General features: G+C 46.6%; 1 long non-coding RNA gene across 2 annotated transcripts in view; it reads right to left on the reverse strand.

Annotated features, from left to right (window-relative positions):
- Positions 1–17,200, reverse strand: part of LOC138247469 (uncharacterized) — a 195,158-nt gene that overhangs the window by 87,663 nt on the left and 90,295 nt on the right. The window contains exon 1 of one of the 2 annotated variants that reach the window (XR_011194517.1): positions 7,534–7,710. The exons of the other annotated variant lie outside the window; for it this stretch is intronic. This is a non-coding gene — a long non-coding RNA (uncharacterized lncRNA). Of the gene's footprint in view, positions 1–7,533; positions 7,711–17,200 lie in introns of those variants that run through there. 2 annotated transcript variants of the gene reach the window in all.

The raw sequence follows: 17,200 nt of genomic DNA on the forward strand, positions 1-17,200 counted from the left end.
CTGATGGCCCTCATACTGGTGGTGGCCTACCCAGAGCTGGGTGGGCGCTTGAGGGCATCACAGCAGCCACAAGGGGGTGAGTATAGTGTGTGTGACAACCATCTTTGTTGCCAGGCATGGGACTTGAGTGCAGGGTTCTAATCAGTAGATGCCCGAATTTGCCAGCGTAGACATTGCTGCATGGTCCAGCTTAGGAATTTTGGGTGTAATGCATATTTTAGATAGCTAGTTAGCTGGTTTTGTATGTCAGACCAAGCATAGTTGGTCCCAGTTGGTGTGCAGATGGTAGTGTTTGGCTCCTACCTACTGTGGAACCTAGCCAATGGTATGTATGCCACTGTGGTCCATACTGCCTATTCTTAGACTCTGTGTGTGATAGTGATGTGTATGCCATCTATGCTGTTGGTGCTGTGATTGACCCTGTGCTTCACTTCTTTCTCCCCCTCACCTTTTGTCATCCTGTCCATGTGTGCATTATCGTCATCTGGAGAAGAAGCAGGGGCACCGGTGAGTGAGGGAGCTGCAGCCCATGGGACCCAGGAGGCAGAGTCCACTGTATACCAATGGGATGGAGGGTGAGTGGAGCACCATAGAGGGGACAGGAGCTGATACAACTGACTCTGATTCCTCCTCCGATGGGAGCTCCCTGGTGGTGGCAGACCCCTCTGGGACCACCCTAGCTACAGGTTCTACAGCCAGCCCACCCATACCAGCACAGCCCTCCAAGTAACCCCCCACAGAGTTTCCAGTGCCCGCTCACCCAGGAGCTGGCACCCCAGATGCAACAATGAAATGCCTTCCTGAAGGGCATTCACAGTGGCTTGGTGGCCCTACAGAGATCTTTTCAGCCTCTGGCCTCCTTTCTGATGGCAGCTGTCCCTGTTTCTTCCGTCCCCCCTCCAACTACCACTTCCCAATCTCAGTCTCCTCTCTCCAAACCCATCCCACGCACACATTCTGACAAGCATGCACCCAAAACAACAGACAAGACTTGCACAGACAAACTCAGGCAGCACACTTCAGTCCACAAGCACTCACACAGCCAACACCCAGATGCACACACACCATCATCCACTGCCACCACTGTCTCCCCCTCTTCCTCCCTCACAATCACATCAGCACTCACACCAGCATGCACTGCATCAACAGTCCCAGAACCCGCCACCTGCACAGCCTTGCCCACAGCAGACCTGCAGACATTCACCCCACACACCACATGCGCAGTCACCACCACCATCACTCCTCATGCAGCACACCCACCTCACGTGCAGACACCACAACATCCATCCACACGTCCTGTTTGACCTCTTTCACTCTGTCTGCCCCCCTCAAAAGACACACAAACTCTCGTACTCAGACCCCCAACAGCCTTCCACCTCACACACGCACACTGTCCATGCACCTGTACCCAAGTCCAGCACACCGCATCCTGCTACAACCACTCCCACTACCTCCATTCTCATGCCTTCTCCCACACCCCGCTCCATTGGTCTTAAGAAGCTTTTCCTTTCAAGCCTTGACCTCTTCCCTACCCCTCCAACCGTCCTGCCCATAAGAGAAAAATTCCACCCGTCTAACCCAGTCCCTCCAGCAGCAAGTCTAGCCCTGTTCTACCCCCTAAGACTTCAGCTACCACTAACAGGCACATGAGTGGAACTCCGGCCCCCCCACCCCAAGGCCACTCCTCCGCCCCCAAAACAGAAGGGTAACGTGCCGCCCCCTCCCAAACCCAAATCCAAGCCCAAGAACCCCCCTCCCAAAAAGAAGCTGTCCCCACTCCCCAACCCCACCTTTCTCCTGCCCCCTGAGGTGCCAGCCTATTTCCAACATGATACCCCTGCACAGGGGCGTCCCAATGTTGTCAGGATCCAAGTTGGGGCTTGGTCTTTGCCCTGTGGTCATTTTAAGACTTTGAACTGGCCAATGGCCCTGCATGTGTATATTCAATTCTGTATTTGTTTGGATTTGGGCACTTCATCCTACTAGATTACAGTGGTTGGAACAGAGGTATGTGTCCTAGCTTTCTTTGCTCCTGGGTTCTGTTACTGTGGATTAACTCTGCAGATGGTTCCGGGTGTGTGTATCGTGTGTGTTGTGCATGTGTGTGTGTCACTCTCCCCTCCCTCCCTCCCATGTATGTAAGGCGGCTGTACTCATTGTCATTGTCTTCGTCGGCGTTGGTGCTCTAGTATAGCCATGGCGTGGTACAGCATCGGGAAGACTTGCAGTTCTGGTTCCATGACGGCAGCAGACTCCTCTGTGTCCCTGGAGGTGACTGTCTCCTTTTATATGGTGTGTTTCCACCAGGCTTTTGATGGCATTGCTAATGCCCCAGTAATCGTGGTGTATGCTGTCATAATATGGTGGGCGGAGGCTTGTCTTCCGCCTGCCTGAAGATTGCTACCGCTGTGTTCAGTGGTCGTACCGCACTGGCGGTTGGGGTGGTACATTGGCTGTCTATGGGAGGGATCACCGCCATGCTCATTATTTGGCGGTCATTAGCGCTGGCCTGGCGATGGTACTACCGCCAATGTCATAATGACCACCATAATTTCCAAGCTTGACTATGCCAACACCCATACTCTGACATACCTGCATTCTTCATACGCAAAATACAACTCATCCAAAATGCTGCTTCTTCTCTGACTTCACCCGAGAGAACATATCACTCCAGTCTTCCAATCACTTCACTGGCTACCAATATCAAGAAGGGCAATGTTGAAGACACTATGCATTGTTCAAAGAGCCTCCTAAGAAAATGTATTGCTATGTCTACATGCTAAATTTGAGGTACACCAGCTTATTATAAGAAATCCGCAGGAGGCACTGCTTTCTCAGTACATGCCTCTAAGCGCTGTAATGTACTGTCAACCAGCATTCAAAGCATCCAGGAGTATATACACTTCAGATGGCAGTTGAAAATAAGGCTATTTCCAAGATTAATCCACCACACATCCCGGCAACGGAAACAGAAAAGACAGCCCCTCTAGCTCAATCTTTATCTTCCAAAGATTTTGCATTGGGGTTGCATCACTTTTCTGGGTCAACCATGATGCCAAATCATTTTTTGGATTTGCTAAGACGTACAAAGCTGCTTTGAGTAATTAAGTACAATACATAGGAATGCAAGGTATCGCATATTGCTGCCTTGCAATCCCTTGCATTGGGAAGGGATTCCATGGGTGGAGCATGGTCATTCCAGTCTATCCCCCCCCATGGGTTTTGATATATTCCTGGGTTTACTAAAGCTAGAAAACCTGGGAATGTCCTAAAATGCTATGCCTTCCCAAGTGGGGCATTTGTCCTTATATGTCCTTATTACATCCTCCTTCTATGGGGGTCATTACAACTGTTTTGAAGGTTTCCCGCCACTTTTGTCCCAGCATGAGTAATCCTCCAGGGCAGCGCTGCCCAGGGGATTACAAGTCCCCCTCCTGCCAGCCTTTTCATGGCGGTAAGAAACGCCATGAAAAGGCTGGCGGAAAGGGGAGTCGCGGGGCCCCAGGGGCCCCCTGCCACGGCCTGCGCAGCTTTTCACTGTCTGCTGTGCAGACAGTGAAAAGTGCGACGGGTGCAACTGTACCCATCGCACAGCCGCAACACCGCCGGCTCCTTTTGGAGCTGGCTCCTGTGTTGCAGCCGAGATCCCTGCTGGGCCGGGGGGCAGAAACCAGGTTTCCGCCCGCCGGCCCAGCGGGGATCTCATTATGGCTGCAGCGGGAGTGCGGCTGAATTGGTGGCCACCCGGCGGTCCAACCTTGGCGGGCGGCTTCAGCCACCTGCCAAGGTTGTAATGACCCCCTATGTGTTGGACTTTTTCCCTTATGCAGGGTCATCCCCAATCTGTTTGCCTCCTGCTTCCTATTTGTTCTGACCTGTTGCTGTTGGCTTTTTGAACTCTGAGCACTTTACCACTGCTGACCAGTGCTAAAGTGCATATGCTGTCTGTGTAAATTGTGATGTTGATTGGGTTATCCATGATTGGCATATTTGATTTACTAGTTAGTCCCTAGTAAAGTACACTAGAGGTGCCTGGGGCCTGTAAATCAAATGCTACTAGTCGGCCTGCAGCACTGGTTGTGCCACCAACATTAGTAGCTCTGTAATCGTTTTAAACTGCCAATTCGACTTGACAAGTGTACCTACTTGCCAGGCCTAAACCTTCTCTTTTCTTACATGTAAGACACCCCTAACGCAGGGCCTAGGTAGCCCCATGGTCAGGGTGAAGTGTATGTTAAAGGTAGGACATATACTAATATATTTTACATGTCCTGACAGTGAAATACTGCCAAGTTCGCTTTTCAGGTTTGCAAGGCCTATTTCTCTCATAGGTTAACATGGGGACTGCCTTTAAATATCTTTTAAGTGTAGTTTCCCATGGGTAGCAGATGGAGGCATAGGGTTTGGGGTCTTTAATAATACACCTTTCGATAAAGTTGGTTTTTAGATCACAAGTTTGAAAATGCCACTTTTTGAAGGTAAAAAGTAACAGATGATGGACGGAATGCTGAACAATGCAAACATCCACCCCCAGTCACAAAGATCTGGGTTTAATCCATTGTTTTTTTGCTTACCACACCACCCAAGTTTGGATCCAACCACATGCAAATAAGTCTTGACCCTATTGCCCATGGGAACAATCCAGCCCACATTGCCAAGCCAGTTGCTCCCTGGACCAGAAACAAGCATCCTGGGACTGGTTTCAGGTTATCACTCTTTATCAGCCAAGCTAACTTGCATCCAGTGGCGCAGTGAGCACTGGGCACACATCTGGGCATACCTTTCCCACCTAGGGCAACAAATGCAAAAAAAAACAGATGATGGATAGAATGCTGAACAATGCAAATATTCACCCCCAATCACAAAGATATGGGTTTAATCCATCGTCATTTGCTCACCATGCCACCCCAGTTTTGATCCAGCCACATGCAAATCAGTCTTGATGCTGTTCCACATGGGAACAGTCCAGCCTGAACTGCCAAGCCACGTCCTCCCTGGACCAGAAAACAAGCATCCTGGTACCAGTTTCGGGGTATTATCCTTCATCAGCCAGGCTAGCTTGAATCCAGTGGTGCAGTGAGCACTGGACCCACATCTGGGCATATCCTTCCCACTTAGGGCAACAAATGCAAAAAAAAACAGATGATGGATAGAATGCTGAAAAAAGCAAACATTCACCCCCAGTTACAAAGATCTGGATTTAGTACATTGTTTTTTAGCCCACAACGCCACCCCATTTTGGACCCGGTCACATGCAAAGTCTTTGCTTAGTGTCAAAATCCCCGTGAACCTGGGAGGACCCAGGTTTGCCTGTCTGGAAATCGATGCATCGGTCTTCTGCGGAAGACAAAAATGACGCATCTCCTACTCGACCGGAGACGAAACGATGCACAGCCACATTTGCGAGTCAGAAATTGACGTATCGTTGACTTTTCTGATGCACGCTCACCCATGATGCTCGCAAACCATGTACTTTATGTAAAAACTACACATCCATTGACTTCTATGGATTAAGAATCTTTTTACTTTAAAAGAAATCATGACTTTGCTTGTGTATGTTAGATTTTTGTCATTTTGGTCTTGTTTGATTTACATAAATATTGGCAATTTTTCTAAACTGGCTTTGTGTCCCTTTTGAAGTTTTTTCACTGTAATACTCTGTGTGTTGGTACAAATACTTTACACATTGCCTTTGGGATACGCCTGACTGCTTGTGCCAAGCTACCAGGGGGGTGAGCAGAAGTTGTCTTAGGAGTGTAACTCCCTTACCGTGACTAGAAAGTGGGTCCCTGCTTGAACAGAGTGCACACTGACTGCCAACCAGATGCCCCATTTATAACACATAGGAAAAGTAAAAACGAGGAGCAATAAAAGTATTTCTCCTTGTTGCACCATGTAGAACTGAAGTGGCATTCGTTTTTGGTGCTGCGTCAGTGTTCAGGCCCCTTTCATGCAAATTGATGTGTGTAAAGTAGCCATATTTACAAAGCAGTGTTAAGCCACAAAAAGTGGTTTAACACCGCTTTGTAAATATGGGGCAGGGCATGGCACCAGCGGCGGATTGGTAAAAGTGCCCTTCCGGAAGTGCAATGCCCTTGTAAATGAGGGCCTTGGTGATTCCCCTGACAAGATTATAGACTGGTTACTTACCTAGGAGTCGAATTCCCTCCAACAAATAACCGATTCCCTCACACTAATTATCAAGTTTGAAGCTCTTACCTGGAAGATGTTCCTCAGGTGGAGACTCCTTTTGTTTCCAGGATTAGTTTGCTTACAAACAGAGCTAAGTCATCCCATGGCTGAGGCATTTGCACAACTCCATTTACGGTATGTAATCTGCCAATATTTGGAGAAGTCCTTGCTCTGACATGAAAAGAGGGACACACTTTAAAACAAGTGTGTATTTCTTTCATAAAGTGAGAAGAAAGTCCCTCCCCAACATACATTATATAAAGAAGATTAGGCACTGACACCATATGTATAGGGGTGTATTGCCAGAGTCATGGGGACTCAAGAACCAGGAGGAGTGGCACCGTCAGGCCCAGTGCAGGGAGCTCATCTACATTTACTAAAATTAAGGGCCATATTTATAGGCCCCTAGCGCCACGGGAGCGTCATTTTTATGGCGTTCCTGTGGTGCTAAGCACAGCATCATATTTACAAGGTGACGTTAAGCCAATTTTTGTGGCTTAACACCATCTTGTAAATACGGCCCCTTCCCATGCAGCATTGTGCGTGGAAGGGGCGTGCAAGGGGTGTTGCTGTGGGCGTGCCTAGAAAAAGCAAAATGCCAGAAATTATTGTTTATGTGTGGGAAGGTGTCCCTTCCTGCACATAAACAATCAGTTGAAAATGATGCTTTGGCACTTCTGTGTGTGCTGCATTGTGTAGCACACACAGAAGTGCCAAAGCGCCATTAGTGATTGTTTATGTGCAGGAAGGGACACCTTTCCGCACATAAACAATCACACCCCTCAACACAGGGATCCTTGCACAATGGTGTAAGGGTGCCTGTGTTGGCACTGGAAGCTCAATTTAGTGCCAGTGCAGGGGGAAACGCAGGAGTGCACTGTATTCTCTTAAATACGGCTCATCCGTGCATTTATAAAGTGATGCAGCTCAGCGCTGCCAATTTTGGCGCAGCACCGTGCTGCGCCACTTTTCTTTAAATCTGGCCCTAAATGTACAAAAAAGTTAAGAAAGGTTACCTCTAACAAAGTCAGAAAGATTTCCTGCAGCATTTTCAGTTGATGGTAGCCACTGCCAGACTATCAGAGCAGAGCATCCCAGGGGTCACTCCGGAGAGTAAGAGTCAGTCTATCTGCCAGGCACAGCTTACTCTCTAGTATGCATCAGGCTTCAAACTATCGCCCCAAGCTATGCTCTTCCTGCACGGACTGGAAGGCCTATGCACTTTGTTCCATACAGCATGATAATTAAAAACAAAAACAATATGTATAATTGGATTTGTTACAACAAGGCATTAACTAAATGTTTACTTGAAACATGATTTCATCACTGTCTGCTACTCACCACTGACTGCCCCTCGTGCCCTTTTCTCACATTCCCATATTGAGTATTGGAGTTTCTGATAACTCTGGGATTCTGGTTGACATTTTCATCTGAGGAAAAGAGTGACAGAAACATTACTCTTGTGTTTCATAATATACAGAGAGATAAAATAAGGGCCATATTATGGACTTTTACCTTTGTTTGTGCTCTTCTGGTCCAGTAGTCTCTTATAATGAACAGCCATCCCAGCCACAATGATTACAGCACCAAGTAGAACTCCACAGGCCACGCCCAGTGTGGTCTGCCAGCAGGAGCAGGGGGCGGGGGTGGAGCCAGGGCTGCCTGTGACAGGGAGTAGAATGAAAGCAGCCAATGAGTGTTTGGATTATGTACACTCGGGGCATACGTACTTAAATGGTGGTGTAGGGCAGCAAAGCAAGTGACCTTGCTGCGCTGTTCCACAGGAAAAGGGCAGAAATGCACTGTATTTTTTTTTAAATAAGGTGCATTTCTGACCCTTCTCCCTGCACTGGCACATAGGGGCCTGCATTGCATGCAGGATTGTTTTTGTGCAGGAAGGGACACCTTACTGCACAAAAACCATCCAGGGAGGCATTTATCTCGATCTATGTGCGCTGTGGAATTCAAAACACATAGAAAGAGGAAAAATGAAGAGAAATAAGCATATTTCTTCTCTCTACGGCACTTGGTTTCCACGTCCTTGTAAATCTGGGAATGCACCATAACCCATGGGTATTGGCTGAGGAAACTCACCACAATGGCCCTGGAATGCCTCACTGATGCACAGTAGGGCTATGCAGTGACTTACACTGCTCTGTCTTGCTCCATATCTATGAAGCCATGAAAAGTCACACAAAGTGGCTGCCTCATAGATATGGGTCTGCAGTTTGTGTAGCGGGAGCATCAAAAACAGTTTTGCCCCGGCAGTGCACCAGGCTTGTAAATATACCCCTTGGTCTGAACGCATGCATTGGTGTTCTCACATTTTTTAGAGTGGGGGTGCTGGGCAATAATGCCACCTCACTAAAGGCTCAGGGGTATATTTAGGAGAATAACACGTAGTGCAGTGCAGTAAGTCACCTTTCTGCACTGCACTGCATGACACGGAAAAGGCAGGGCTGTGCTGTATTTAAGTCAAGATGGTGCATTCCTGCCTTTCCCCCTGTACTTGTGCCTTTTTGGCTGCCTAATTCCAACGCAAGCACCCTTGCACCATGATGCAAGGGGGCCTCCATTGCACATAGGATTGTTTCTGTGCAGGAAGAAGCACCTTCCTGCACAGAAATATCTCCTGAATCATATTCCTCTATCCATGTGTGCTGCAGAATGCAGCACATATACAAAGAGGAAATAACGAGGAGAAATAAAGATATTTCTCCTTGTTACGCCTCCCCTGGAAAGGCGTAGCATTGTGGCACATCGTCACGTTCATCAGTTCCGGCAAATCTGGGAATGTTTCATAATTCATTGCAATTGCGTGGCAACACCCGCGCAACACCCATGGAACCCCTTTTCATGGTAGAGTAAGACAAGGCAGCAATGTGCTCTGCTTTGCTTAACTTAAGATTTATTAAGTCTCTCAAGGCCACACAAAGTGGCCTTGCAAGGCCTCATAAATCACATTTGAGGTTTGCGTCATGCATGTACCACATTGTGTGGTGCTTTCACAATGCAAATCCCTTTATAAATCTTCCCATTAGGGATTGTGCTAGAAGTGCGAAATGGATGCAGATGAGCAAGGGAGCATGAGTATTGTAAAGAGGTGGGTGCTACACTTTAAAATACATTTTCATAAATATATGGCTAAATTTTGTGGTAGGGTACTGCTAGTCTTTGTGCATCTAAAGTACCAGCAACAACTACTGGGCATGCATATCAATTTCGACATGGGAATAGTAAAGCCTTAATCTCAACACAATAAATGTTGTGCAACCATCCTGTAGTCATCTTTGTACCAGGTGACCTATTTCATTTCATCTCAAAAAGGGATTTAACAGATACACTATTAATTGTAGTATGGTGTTCCAACAACATATCTGACATTAACCTCTCAACCACCTGCCTTAACATCCATTTCCATGGTCCCCTTAACTAACTAGATTATTCTCTTCACCTGCCTATTGTCCTTGAGATTGTACAAAGAGGTGTGTATATGAGTAATTTCAGATCCTTCCAAAATGTTGTTCATTTTCAAAGAGCTCCAACCAAGACAGAATCCCCTTCCTACTGAAAAGTGCCCTCAATGCCACAATGGTAGAGCGGATGGTCACATTCCTCATGAATCATAGAGCTATCCAAATAGAATGAAGATCCACAACCAATGCTGCACATCTTGCAAGATCCGGTAAGAATCAGGAAGGGTTTTGTTGAATGACAATTGAGGATCATTTATATGTTGGTCAGGATTTACAGTACCCAAACCAACCTTCAAACTCTTCTCCACTTCCTTACGCAGGTATCATTTGAACACCCATTTATCTGCCTGATCTTCCAACCCATCCAAGATGCCATTTATGGTCCAATGTTAACAAAGTGTTGCTGACACATTAGGAGAACAAATTGTTCTCTTTGCATCATCATATACCAATTGCTCTTTGTCAATGTTTCCAAAGTGCTGTTAAAAGGTTGGGCACATTCTGGAAAAGTTGTGTCACTTCCAGACCCTTTCTGTATTAACACAACCACTCCTTTTAAAGCACAGCCATTCGTCATAGCTTCCATCCAATCCTGCTTGGAAAGAGAACTTCCAAACCCTTCATGACATCACATATATGTGCTACCTCTTCTCCTTTCTATATGTCATAGACACCTCCTGACACTTCTGGCAAGTGAGACACACAATCAGCAATACAGTTCTTTTAAACCAACGTTGTCTGTGCTGCAATAGTAAATTTACATCTTGGCAGCTAATCTAGCCAAGCATTTGCTCACCTTTTCCAGCTTCAGAACTTTGAATAATGCTTTGTGGTCAGTTTTCAAAATCACCATGAGACCCCAAATATAGCTTCAAAAATGCTCAGTGGAGAAAGCTGCCAATGCCCCCCATTCAATTACTGAGTAATTCCTAAATGTGCTAAACAAAGAGCGATTAGCAAAAGCATCTCTCTTCCTTCACATACTTTCAACAGAACATCCTCCTAGACCCATCACACTGGCATCCACTGTGACAATAGTTTTTAAACCAACATTGAACATAGCCACTACACCTGCTCGTACATAACTTGTCTAAAAGTTGCTCAAGGATCTCATTATGCTGTTTACCCAACTCACCAAAATCTAGCATTCATTACTTTTTATGCTGGATGTAATCTGATCTGATGGTAAGTACTTCTCAACTATCACATGTCAATGTAGGAGGCAGGCCTGGTTTGTAGTGGATACCTTGGGTAATTACATCTCACACCTTACACCAGGTCCAGTTATCCCTTGTTAGTGAATGTAGTAGTGTTCTATCAACATAGGATGATAGAAGTAGCTATAGTAGAGCAGCTTAGGCTGAACTAGGAGACATGCAAAGCTCAGGCAATACAATTTATAGTTACACAGTACTTATACACAAGAAAAGACAATACTCAGTGTTACCAAAAGTAAAGGTATTTATTTGGGTGACACAGTACCAAAAGTCTTAGAGACAATACTCCTTTTGGAGGTAAGTATTATACACAATATATACACTAGACACCAAAATGAGACAATTAAATAGTCATAGAACAATGCAAACAGTAGGAAATCCTATAGAATACAATGGGAGAAAATAGGTCTAGGGGCAACACAAACCATATACTAAGAAAGTGGAACGTGAATCACAAATTCCCCCCTAGACAAGTGTAGTGTGTGCAGAATCGCTGGGAGAGTAAGACTACAGTAAAGGTAAGTAAATTACCCCACCACAGAGCCCAGAAAAGCAGGAGTACTGCAAGTTTCCTTAGGACACGCTACACTTTGTTTTGGGGATTTTGCAGCAGCCAACCAAGTCTGCAAAGAACAACTGCTGGATTATTGGACCTGAAGACCTGCAAAGGAAGGGGACCAAGTCCATAAGTCGAAAGAAGTTCCAGGAAGGACTGGAGTCCCTGCCAACCCAGAAGAGGGTGCAAAAGAAGAGTCCCTAGTTAGTTGAAGACTGCAGAAATGCACCCTAGGAAGATTCCAGCGGGTTCCTTTATGATGCAAAAGATGTCCCACAGCGTGAACATCGTTGCAGATGAGATTTTGTGTTGGAAGGCACCAACAAGCCTTGGCTACAACAAAAGTGTGTTTTTGAGGGGGTACCTGGGCTGCAGGGGAAGGAGTGCTGGTGTCCTGCGAGTCCTCTGGCAGGGCCATCACTCCAATAGCTGCTGCAGATGTTGATGGCAGGGCAGTGTCCTTGCTAGTGGAAGGGGCCTGCAGGTGGGTAGAGGACTCAGGCTGGATGTTGGTCTGGTGCTGCAGCACCCCTTCAACGGAGGCCATGGTGGTATTGAGCTGTTTCCATTGCTCCATGGCCTCTTAGTGTGTGCTACCTGCAGCCTCTGATTCTGCTCCAACATGGCCAGGATCTGGCCCATCCTGTCCTGGGAGTGGTGGTTTGCACCCAGGACCTCAGCAATGAACTCCTGGGCAGGAGCATCCCTTATTGCCCCCCCCCCAGGCCACTGATACCCTCCCACTGGCCCTAGCCCCCTGTGCCTGTGTCTCCTGCACAGGTCTGGCAGTCCCGCTTGCAGTGGGCCCTTCAACATCCTGCCTGGTGGTGGGAGGAGATTTGGGCCTCTGTAAATGAGAGCAGCCAGTCCAATGCCTGGAGACACCGGTGTGGGGGCGCTGGCCCAGAGCTGATGGTGGTGGCTGAGTGGTAGGGGTGTCAGTGGTGTCCTGGGTGGGGCTTCTGGAAGGTGACTGTCCAGGACTGTGGGATGGGTAAGGGATTTCCTCTGTGCCCAGACATCCCTCTGTACTCTCCTGAGTGAAGCCTTCGTCTTCAGGTGGAAGACAAATCGGCCAATGTGTGCATTTGTTGTTGGCGGTTCGCATTGCTGACCGCGATGGTTGGTACCGCCAATGGTTGTTCTGCTTTCACTGTCCGCTGAGCTGATTAGTGAATCAATATTTGGTGGGCGGGGAGTTTGAATGAGTGGCGGTGGCAGGGTGGTGTGTCCTGCGTTTCGACCGTCGTTGGCCCTGGCAGTGGGTGAATTGTTTTTGCTGATATGCTCTGAAAGGGAATCTGCACTTTAAGGATATTTAAAGGCAGACCCCATGTTAACCAATGGGAGTGACAGGCCTTGCAACAGTGAATAACAAATTTGGCAGTATTTCACTGTTACGACACGTAAAGCACATCACTACATGTCCCACCTTTAACATACACGAACCCTGCCCATGGGGATACTTATTGCCTACCTTCGCTGTGCTTTACATGTATAAAAAGTGAAGGTTTAGGCCTATCAAGTGGATACACTTGCCAAGTCGAATTGGCAGTTTAAAAAATGCACACACAGACACTGTAGTGGAAGGCCTGAGCCATGTTTACAGATCTACTCATGTGGGTGGCACAATCAGTGCGGCAGGCCCACTAGTAGTATTTGATTTACAGGCCTTTGTCAACTCTAGTGCACTTTACTAGGGACTTACTAGTAAATCAATCAGGAAAAAGCCAATCACCATTACAAATTACTAGGGAGCACTTGGACTTTCGCGCTTTAGCACTGGTCAGAAGTGGTAAAGTGCCCAGAGTAACAAAACAGCAAAAACAGAGTCCAGCACACAGAAACAAACTAGGAAGCAGAGGCAAAAAGTTAGGGGGGACCACGCCAAGGATGTCAAGTCTAAAACACACATAATGTAGAAGTGATTTTATGTGGCATGTAATGACCGGTTTAACAACTTTTTACAGCATCTTCCATAGCCGGACATTAGTGACTAATCCACATACATGTATAATGACTACAGAACAAGTTTAAAAGTATAACTCACCCCCAAGCATATAAAGCAACATTGATCCTATTGATGGAATGTTATGTTACAAAATACCTAATGATGCACCCTCAACATGCAAATAATACAGTGACATCGAAAGACAAGAAGTATTGCGATGCATTGCAACTTAGTATGAGATATGCTGACAAACAACATAACCTAGCAGTCAATGATGATATCGGCATGTAACTGAATACTGAAAGAGACCAAATCAGCAAAGGTGAATAAGAACACCTGAAGGGAGCTGGGATGCTGCCACTGAATGGAAGAGGGAGATATCAAAAGTGAACTAAGCAACTGGACCAGTGTCTTTGGAAAGCAGGCAACCTAGCACAATATACTCAAGCAAAAGGTCAAGTGAGGCATGGAGTCATGCTGCAGTTTGAGTGGGACCCCGCCATGAGAAGGATGGCGGAAAGCTGAGTTGTAATCAGTACAATTCTGTCTGCCATCAGACCGTCAGGAACCGCGTTCCCAACAGAGACGGTGGTGCCCTGGCAGGTCTGCCCATCAGGCTTGTAATGTGTCGGTCAGTCAGATTGTCACCCCAAGGCTGGTGGTCCTTGAGCAAAGAGGGAGATTCCAGTCAGAGAACAATGACTGTATGCTGATTGCTGAACGCTTCACTACAGCTGCTTATGCAGACTTCAGGCCTTTGCTCAGGTATGGGGGATGATGTCCTCCCAGGGGAAATGGAAGGGCAGAATTAGAGCATAACACGTTGTGCTCTATAAATAGCCTAGGTAGGAATTAGTCTATTGACTCTAGTGACAATATGGTAGCATTATTTTTATGCTTTACTCTCCTTGTCACAATTTTAATATTGTCATGCTGTATCGTCCTGGTTATTGCAGCACATGCTTTGCTATCTAAGATGCAGTTGCTTCATTAAAATCTTATTGAAATATATACTGCCTCTGTTTGTCATTGTATATGTGAGCCTAATGCAACTGAGAGAAACAGATAAAGCTGAGTGATCACGTTTTCCCTGAGAAATCAATTATGTCATGCGCTCGGCTGCCCAATCATCCCTGCCCTTGGGTAGAGATGAGGCATTGCTAGTTAGCCAGAGCAAACCCCAGATTGGGGTGACAGGTGTCACCTGTAGTCAGTCAGACTCAGTCTCCCAAACCGCGGGCAATTCTGCTGCTCAAAATACAGTATTCTCATTAGAACAATGAGAGCCTATGCAACATGGCCGGGACATCCGGGATAATGGAGGACAGGAAATATTCCACTTCTGCAGGTGTTAAACTTGGAAAGGCATCACCGAGAAGAACCAAGGAGCAGTCGTGTTCCACAGCCTGATACTCAGCCAATGCGGCATCCCGTGGTGTGCCCAATAATGAGTTAAGAGCCGCATCCTCCAGAAAGGGCAAGTCATAAGCAGCTTCCAGTAGCAAACGCACCCTCAACGCGCATGTCTGTTAATGAGCCCTCAGCGAGAACCTCAACAGATCAGCGTCCAATGAAAGCAAGCGCTGTGTATAAAGACAAGCTTCCGGTGCAAGTTCGAAAGAGCACCAGAGGCACCAAGACACGGGCTGCACACAATGCAAAACTGGTCTGAATGCTCCAGGAGTGTTGCTCCAAAATACTGCATCAAGCGTTCACAACACAGCTGTGCTGATGGGAGCGCTCTCATTCCTCCTTGTTGCGGCGGGACAGCCATTGCACATGAAAAATACCAACAGCAAAATGCCAACTATTATAGCCAAAGTCATTGGAAATCCCCCGAAAATGCTGGAGAATATTGACTGAATGGCTGATGGTATTAAACCGGATATGGAGGAGAAGGTGTGAATGAAACCAGAACGATCAGCCTTAAAGTGTGAATCCAGTAGTACTGGATGCATTAAATATTCATCCCATGAGTTCACCAAAGTGTCCCCGAAAGTTATTACTTAAAAGGGACTGTATCTCTGCTGATTACCTTTTCACTCGATGTGCGTAGGTCTCGCGTGCAGATGTGAGGGCCACATGTTTCTGAAACAGTAAATCTTTGAGTCTGCTCAATTTGTCAAAATTCACATTAGAAGTAGCGAAATGAGGCCAAATGTCAGCTACTTCCTTTATTCTAGTGGGAAGAAGCAGCATGTAACAACATGTAACAATCTTAGAGACCGAAATAACATAAACTATTCCGGCATCCCACAACAGTCTTCACCATTGAGGAGGACATAGCTGCTATTTGAAAGCACCTGAAACGTAGATCTAATCAAGGGGACCGGAATTCCCTTCAGAGAACAAGCCAAGTTTGCAGCAGATGTTTTACACGCCCCATGCAAGGACAACTGTTTACAAACCATCTAATCGCTGACAGAAGTCTTGCATTCACTACCGCTAAGAAAGACCTCTTTCACGCCACTGAGACATTTGTACGAGAAGGGTAGCACCCACACCTCATGGATGTAACTATCTCCCAGCCTTTTATATCTGCCTACCGGAATGTGTTTTCAACAGGAGGTGAATTGAAGTGTGGAAATAGGCAGATTAATGACTCTGTGTATTAACCACTGAGGAGATGGTATTTCAGCCACAGTAAAAGGCAAGTTTTCTAACTTTTCGATGTTTAGCATGACATAAGTCGCTTCTTTTTAGCCATTAGTTGTTGTTGTCGCGTTAAATTAAAGGTAGAAAATATTTCCCTTGCGCTGACGTGCTGCCAGGGAACGCAACCTGCCTTCAGTGTTTGAAGTGTCCAACCCAATTGCATAATGGACCTGAATATACGTCAGAACAATGCATGCTAGAACAACGCATGCCTGAACAACACAGTCAGAACAACGACCGTGTTGTTACCACTAATGTCTTTACCACAAATGCCTTAACAATGATTTTTCATTGTAAAGGCATTCCTGGTAAAGGCATTAGTGAACGGCATGCATGGTTCCAGCATGTGACTCCCCTGGCCCCCCACCCTGCCCATAAAAATTACCGTGACCCCACCACCCAGGTATGTGAGGTTAGGCTATCCCAATCGATCTGGAGGAGGGTACTTCCACTGTGTTCTCTACATTGTAGGTAGTAAAATGAGTGTACCAACACAGTAACATTTTCATAGTTGAACTGTTTATCTTTTTCACCAATCTTATACTGCTGGTTACCATGCTTTGTTTCACCTGCCTAATAATTGCAGTTCATGCTTGCTATACAAGGATACGGTTATTATAATAAATGTTTGAAAATATATTTTTAGATCTTTATTGTGTCTTACCTTGGGCCTGCAAAGTAACAAAAGGATAGACCTGTTTCCACGATTTCCCTGGGAATCTGAGTAGTCATGTTTGAAGTTCCAGATACATCTGGTACCCTAGTAAGTTTAGGGGTTCTGACGGTGCACTGTGAGCTAGCTAGGAATTGAGTCAGCATTGCCTAGTGGTACAGACAGACTAATAGTCTAATTTCGACTTTGGAGGTCCGACCACCGGACCACTATTGCGGCGGTCGGGAGAAAGGTGCCAAGCCGGCGCCATCTGACCACTGCATTTTGACACTACTGATGGGCTGGTGGTGTGTCTGTGGCAGTGGCGCTGTGGGGCATGATTCAGTTCATAAAGCGAGTCTGAAGCTCAGCGCAGTGCCTGATACTCCTCGGGTGCACTGTTGCCATGCACAATATTGAGCGTGGCAAATAGTGTGCAGGCATGGGGGGCACATGTGGCCACAGTCACACTGCCCAAGGGGTAAAATCACCCTGGGGCCC

Source organism: Pleurodeles waltl, chromosome 7 (assembly GCF_031143425.1).
Source record: "Pleurodeles waltl isolate 20211129_DDA chromosome 7, aPleWal1.hap1.20221129, whole genome shotgun sequence".
Taxonomy (NCBI): Eukaryota; Metazoa; Chordata; class Amphibia; order Caudata; family Salamandridae; genus Pleurodeles; species Pleurodeles waltl.